We start from the raw sequence: 7,495 nt of genomic DNA, 5'->3' as shown, positions 1-7,495 counted from the left end.
ATCTCCAGGGACAGGGAGTGGATTACCTTTGTAGTGACTGCCACTCTTCACCTGAGCTCATCACCATCAGACAAAAGGAAAGGGAGGGGCACATTGCATGGGAAATGTATGCATTAAGTTCATAGTATTAATGTGGTTCTGTAACTTTATTAAAACTGAGAAAATTGTTTTAGTGACACTATGGTATGGATCTTAAATGTCCTCTAAAGTCAGTAGATTAAAGGCTCGGTCTGCAGCTGGTACGCCATAGGAAGATGGTAGCTGCTAGGAGATGGAGCCTAATGTGTGTGGAGGCAGAATGGCAGAGTGGGGATGGTGTGTCAGGTTTTAGGTCACTGTAATTGTTCCCTAGGTAAACATAATATGGCTCTAACCCTTCTTTCTTTCCTTTTGTTTAACTACAAGCTACTGGCTTTTTGCCTCACCGCCTGCTCTCTATCATGACAGTTTGTTTGCTTTACTACACTAACACAAAAGTAATGAGGCATCTTGAGTTCCACAACTGTGAGCCAAAGTGACCTTTCTCTCTTTGCCTGCTGATTTGTTTCTGGTGATTGTTACAATAGCAGAAGAAACATGACAATATAAAAATCCTGAATATTTTGTCCCTATCTACACTAATCAAAGACTAAAGTACAGTAGTGTAATCTAAAAGCACTGGTCTACTTCAAGACAAAAATAAAGACCAATTGATCATGTTGAACATTGTATGGCTTTTGGCAGTGGAAGGGATGGTGTGACATGGTTTCCACCCCTGGAGCTGAGCTAGCAGGACATGGGTCTCTTCCTGTGCTGATGGCTGCTGTCAGCATAAAGCTTGTGTGCATAATAATGTATATATTTTACTTCATATTCCTTTTTGTGGAATGTTCTTCCTGCCATGGATAATGACTCCATGATAGTCAGAAATAACATTATTCCAGGAATCAAGAATGTGTCTGGCAATCCTCAACCATCTGATAATGCTGTAACCTTCAGGGCAGCCCATAAGGCTGTGGGAAAGAACTCTGAGAAGATGAGTTCAAAGAGAATGGAATAGTTAAAAAACAAGGCTAAGATAGATTGTTACATAATATTAATGGTGAAATTATAACATAATATTAGTAGTCTTCTCCACAGAAGCCATTAACTAAATTTGATCCAGATATTCTACTCCCTAAAGGAGGGAGTTATATGTGTTATCCAAATAGAGGTGGGGACAGACAAAAGTCAGAAAAAAAAGATGATGGCTTCATGATATTTCTACTTTCTGGGATTGCTTAATACTTATTAATAATAAGCCTCAGAGTCAGTGAGATAAAAAAGAAAAAAATCCAAAGATTAAAAGAACATATTGAGGTAGCTAAGAATTACAAAAATGAGCTTCAATGCTGCTTGCATCAGCATAAACAAGAGCTCACTAAATTGAAAAAAAAAGTTATAAAAAATACTATACCTAAAGCTAACTTTCTCATTTAAAATCAGCCTCTCTGTTTATCTAGACTTGACAACCACAAGTGCCCCAAAAACCTCATTGGACTTGCTATTTTAAAATGTATATATACTTGCTGTCTTGTTCATTTGCCTAGAAAGTGTTCTATAAATCAGTTTCTAAGAGTCAGGAAGCTAAGGTCATAAAATGCTGACTCTTAGGATGATTACAAGGTAAATATTAAACGAATACACAATTTCTAAGGTATTAGCTTATGCAAATAAAAGACTTGGCTTTGGTCTGCAAGAGAGAGATCTTAAGCAGAACACAGAAATGTCAGCTAGCATCCATTACTGACTTTGAGTCATTCTTCTACCACTCACATTCACTTCCTCAGGCCCCTCTCTCAAGCTAAGACTGATTCTCAGCAAAGGATCCCTTGACTAGACATTTCAAGTTTAATGTCTAGTTGGGCAAACATCAATGATACTATCTGTTTCCATGCTTTATCAAGGGTATGGATTTAAATCACAAACTATCATAGATTTTTTTCACTCTTTCACTTTTTTGCCTACTTTAACAATCTCTCTCATTTGTTAGCTCCTACTCTCCAACCCCACCACCTTCAATTATGAGTCTTATCATCTCTATATTAAATATGCCTCTAATGGAGCTTCAAGTGTCCTAAATTTCTCTTCTCCTCTTCTCTCTTTTGCGCTCTTCTCCTCCCCTTCCTCCTCCCCTCCCCTTTCTCTTCCTTCCTTCCTCTTCTAATCCCCAGCCTTCTCCTTCCCCTTCCCCTCCCCTCCCCTTCTGTACTCCAGTCCTCTTCCCCATTCCTCTCTATCATCCCCTTTCCTCTCTTCTCCCCTCCATACCTTCCTCTATATCTCCTAAATTCTTAGATAGAAGGAAGTCTTCCATCTCAGACTTCTGAGGTTGGGAAGACAGGAATATGTGTCTGCACCTGACAAAGCAATGCTGTATTTCTAACATAATAAATCTGAGCTTTGTTTGCTTACAATGTTGCAATGGGTGACCAGCATGGAGACACACCTGTGATCACAGCACTTGGGAAGGTGGAGCAGATAAATCAATGTGAGTTCAAGGTCACCATGGAGAAAGTCCCTATGAAACTATAATGTGAAAACAAAAATAAGATCTAGGTGGAAGATCTTCATGTCTGTACTGAGATCATCCATGGCCTGAAACAACCTGAAGTATTACTTTAAAGTATTTGCTTAAAATGCTGCTGTTACTTCAATGTTTCTCTTAATGCTCTTATCTTCATGCTTCCTTATTTCAACGTGGGTCTCCGACTGGCTTTTGTCAAACATCCTCCTCCTCCCTCATCCTTACATGACTCTTTATCTATAATTCTCACCACTTAAGTTGTCCTCTGACAGTCATGTATTCTAAAGTCAACCCCTAAAACACCATAGTGACAGGTGGCTCTTCTGTGAAATGGTTAAGTCATGAGAGGTCAGCAACTGGTGAATCACCCATGCTTCAGTAGATGGTCCACATACATGCTCACATGCTCAGCCCTGGTGAAACCTAATGAGTCACAAATCAATACCACCATCAACAAAAAGACCTGTAAGTAGGATGGAAACTTGGTAGGAGAAGAGGTGGTTGTAAGGATAATAGGGAGATAAGGTAGGCAAGAGGGATGGATGTAGCTAGAATGTATTGGTGAACACATGGATGAAATTGTCAAAGGATAGATATGTTTTAAAGAATCAGATCACATGTGGATAGCGCTGTGAGAAATGAACTGAATGATGTGAGAGAGAGGAAATGGATGTGGTGAGATGCGGGACAGTACTGGCTCCAGAGTGCCTTCCAGGCCACATAACTTTTCTCTGAGAATGAGCCACTAGCTAAGACCTGAGCAGTCAGCAATGCAGATAACCAAAGCAGATACCTTTGGGTCTGAGAGAGGAAGCTACATGATGCAAACATAGGAGAGCATGTCTCAGGAACTGAAAAGAGTCTAGCCAAGACAAGGGTTGGTCAACAGAAACCACTAGCATGCCTTAGGTTTTTATTATTAAATTTTAAGATTACTATACAAAGTAATGGGTAACATTTTGGCATTATCATACATCTGTCTCCATTATACTTGGTTCTAATTTGTCTTCTCCCATGCTCCATTCTTACTGATCCACTTCTCTCAAATAGACAAACCCTTCCTGTTCTCATACTGCATGTATTATATCCTGTCTCTCATCCCCAGCCCCATACATTAAGTCGAAATCACCATCGGGTAAAATTAACCACGTGCGACGGTGCCTATCTGTTAAGAATGGAAAAACCTAGTAATTAACAGAACTTGGGAGTATTTTGTATTTATTTGCTGTTGTTTGTTTGTTTTAAAGACAAAATTTCCATCTGCTGCTCCTGGTGGCCTTAAACTTGAAATCTTCATGTTTCAGTCCCCCCAGAGCTTGGATAACAAGCTCTGACACAACCTGCTGCATATACCTTTAAGAATCAGAATACTTGACAACAAATACAGCGTCTGCATTCTTCCTCTCACTAAAGCATAAATTTAATTTTTTCCTTCCTGTAAGTCACTCAAACTGATACAGTGGTATCAATGTACAACAAAGGACACTCTTGGTCATTTCTCAGTGATGCATACGAATTTGACATTCCTCGATATGGAAATTCAGTCACAAAAGACATTTCTGCTTCCAGATTCTGTCAAAGTGTCTTAATCAAGTTAGCACTCACAATGCGTCACCCCTAAACCAGCCATCTCCTGTAAGAGGCGTGTTAAAGTTCTCTAATGAGGAAGACCAGCATTAGTGGAGTTTGACTCTGACCTTGTCATTTTGTTGATGAGAAATAGAAGATGATGGCACATCTCAAGTGAATGCAATCCTTTTAGAACTCCAATTGAAGACACCTTTAAGGACAGTGTAACCTAGGAAACAAAAACTGCTGGAAAGGATTTTCTTGCTTTGCAGTCCTGGTTGCAAAGTGAACATAGAGAAGAGTGGTGCTGTGTCTCACGTCCCACCCTGGCTCCTTTCAGTCCTTTCTGTCCTTTGCTTTTCTTCTCTGCCTTTCTCTCATTTCTATGCTTCCTGCATTATGTGGTTGTCATTCTCAATTAACCCATGCTATGCTAGTGCCCAGTCCCACTAACACTAATCCTTCACTCTGCACTTGACCCACAGACACCATTTATAAATAATTGACTATAATCGGTCTCAATTTCCTAATCTATACTAGAACTCCACCACCATCCCACTTGATTACAAAGAGAGAAAATACATGAAAACCAGTCAAAACAGATCCTGACATCAGAAGACTCCCAAAATCTTAGGGTTTGCATACCCAGCCCACCCTTCAAACTTCCCTTCATTCTCTTCCCCTGCCATACCACAGGGCACTAAGCTTCCAGTACACACACACACACACACACACACACACACACACACACACACACACACCTTAGTTTGGTATCCAAGGTCTGAAAGCTTCAGGTTCCAAATCCAGTGCACTTAGAAGCATATTCTAGCAAGCCGAGTATCTATTTTGATTTTTAGTTTGTGAGCATAAGAAGTTTCAACAAGAATTGTCTGACTACCCACACTGATTAAGGAATACCTTTTTCAGATAAATGTCTGTCCCCTCTTCTCCTCAGGAGTTTACTCCAAATGGGTGCAGAGTGAGAGCTGGGTGGGATAAAGCTAAGAAGACAGATAGTAGAGTAGAGCATGTCCCAATCCCTGCTAGGTGTGCTGTTGTAGAGGCTGTCAGCAAAAGGAAAAAGAGATCTCACACACATTGCCTGGCTTCTGGGGACCGGTACTTGAGTATGATCTGAAAACTGGCAGAGGCTGGCCTGATCTATGTGAGAAATGTCTTGGAGATACAAGGTAGAAATGAGACTAGGGAACTAGAAAGTCATAGGGAAGGGATAGGTGAATGGCTGTGTGAGACGAGCACAGTGCAGGCACTATGGAGAGAACACTCGTTTCACAGTGCATGCATCCAAATCTCAGGTTAAAGATGTCTCTCAGTGTTGAGAGTGCTCACCTGGCCTGTGCCAGACCCTGGTCTCAATTCCAAATAACCTCCCAAAAAGAGAAATAGATACAGTCATACACCTTAAGTATATAAATTGCCCATTTGTCAGTTAGCCATTAATAAAGCTGATTTAAAGATCAGAGTAAATCTAAAGGATCCAAATGGGAACCTTAGGCACCCCTGGTGGCGCACAGTGTAACAATCTTTCCCTTCCTAGGGGAATCAGCCTCCCACCCTTCCCAGCCCCTGTTGGAGAACCCTTGAAGACACTTTCTGCTTGATGTCATTTCCAAGTCTACCTGTGTTATAAACTCCAGCAGCACGAACCTATGTAGAACTTCTATAAGCGGTCTTCTGGTTAGTTGCAAGACAGACCTATTCACTGAAAGAAATGATAATAAACCATCCCTCCATTAAAAAGGGGAAAGGTGTTTCCAGAAATTAAGATCAAAATGGAATTTAAATTTTTTGAGATAGAAAAGGGGGAAGGCCAGGCAGAAGGCAAACATTCAGATTCATGTTTGAGGCAAATATATAGCTTTTAGGTTGGATTTTGAGATGTGTCAGTGGATAAGAATGAAGCAATAAACATGCAAAATAATCTAGGGCTTAAGAAGGTAAAATTTTGGGGGGTATAATTTATATGAGGCTCCCTGGGGGCTGTGTGGTGTCACGAGTAGTCAGATCCTATGGCATTTGACCTACATCCAAGCGTGTGTGTTACCATTTTAGATAAGACACTATGTATAGGGGCTTATCAGAAACTCTCCTGGTTTCCATTTATTCTTACATTATTGTGATAGTATATGTGATATATGTATATAGTATAAATAAAAAGTGTTTGACTATAGCTTGTCCATTTTGAACTTACAAAATAAATAAGATCTTTCTTTATAAAAGAGAATGTGGGGCAGAGAAGAAGAAGAAATGTTTGCGGAGTAGGTTACTAAATCTTGGTTTATTTTTCACAATGAAACTGCTCCCTTCTTAACCTTATAAAATTAAAATGAAAATAGCATAGAATGACCTACATTAATCTTCGGCGCTTTTTTTTTTTATATCAGATTTACAGTTTTCCCTAATGGATTTATTCTATTGCAGTAGAAATGTTAAAGTTGAGACCCTGAGCCTAGTACTTTTTTTTTTTTTTTGTATACCTGATGTTCAGAATCACTGACCTCAGCTCTTACATACTGAATATTAATAGATGCTTTAAACACCTTCGGGTTACAGGGTTCTTGTCATTCATTTTATGAAAGAGTCCATCTGGAAGCTATCTGTAGAATGGGGTCAAATTCTCCCCAGAGGTTAAGTGTAATGTGAGTGTGCAAGGCAAAAGGCAAATGTAGTCAAATTTTCCTCTAAAGATATTCAATAGCACAGTTCTCACTCATACTTGGTCCAGGCAGGGGTTTTGCTGGCACTGAGTACACAGCACTTCCTTTATTTATGAGCCACTAGACATAGGCAGACAGTGATATAGGGCAAAATCAAGTTCTTGTTTTCATGCAAATTGCATTGCAGGTAAGGAGGCAGAAAATAATTACATGAACAAGTAAATAAAATTACGTTGGATAGTTTTATATACTGTGAAGACAAATGAAGCAGCAGACAGGAGCAATCCTGACAAGAAAATATGCTCCTTACCACAGTGTTCAGGAAAGGCCAACCCAAAGCAGGCAGCAAAGAAGCAGAAATGTGTGTTTGGAGGGTTGAGCAGTGGTGGAGAAAGGTCAAATGCTCAGGTATAGAGACAGGAAGAATGCAGTGTGTGGAGGCCAGAACCTATGACCTCACAGGCTAGCATATACATTAGGTCTCACTCTGAGAGAGCTAGGAATCAGCTCCAGAATTCAGACTGTGGGGAGCAGGAGAGACGGATCCTTTGCTAATCAAAGACGAGTGCCTTTGAAAGGCAGAAATAGGTTTGGGGAAGGAGGATGAAGCAGTACTCTTCACTAAAAGATGAGGGTGGCGTCCCCATCACAATGGTGAGCACGTGGTAAGAGCTGACTGAATTCTCCACTCACCAGCTAGTCT

Source organism: Mus musculus, chromosome 4 (assembly GCF_000001635.26).
Source record: "Mus musculus strain C57BL/6J chromosome 4, GRCm38.p6 C57BL/6J".
Lineage (NCBI taxonomy): Eukaryota > Metazoa > Chordata > Mammalia > Rodentia > Muridae > Mus > Mus musculus.
The sequence above is the reverse complement of the archived record's forward strand: the minus strand, read 5'-3'. Positions refer to the sequence as shown.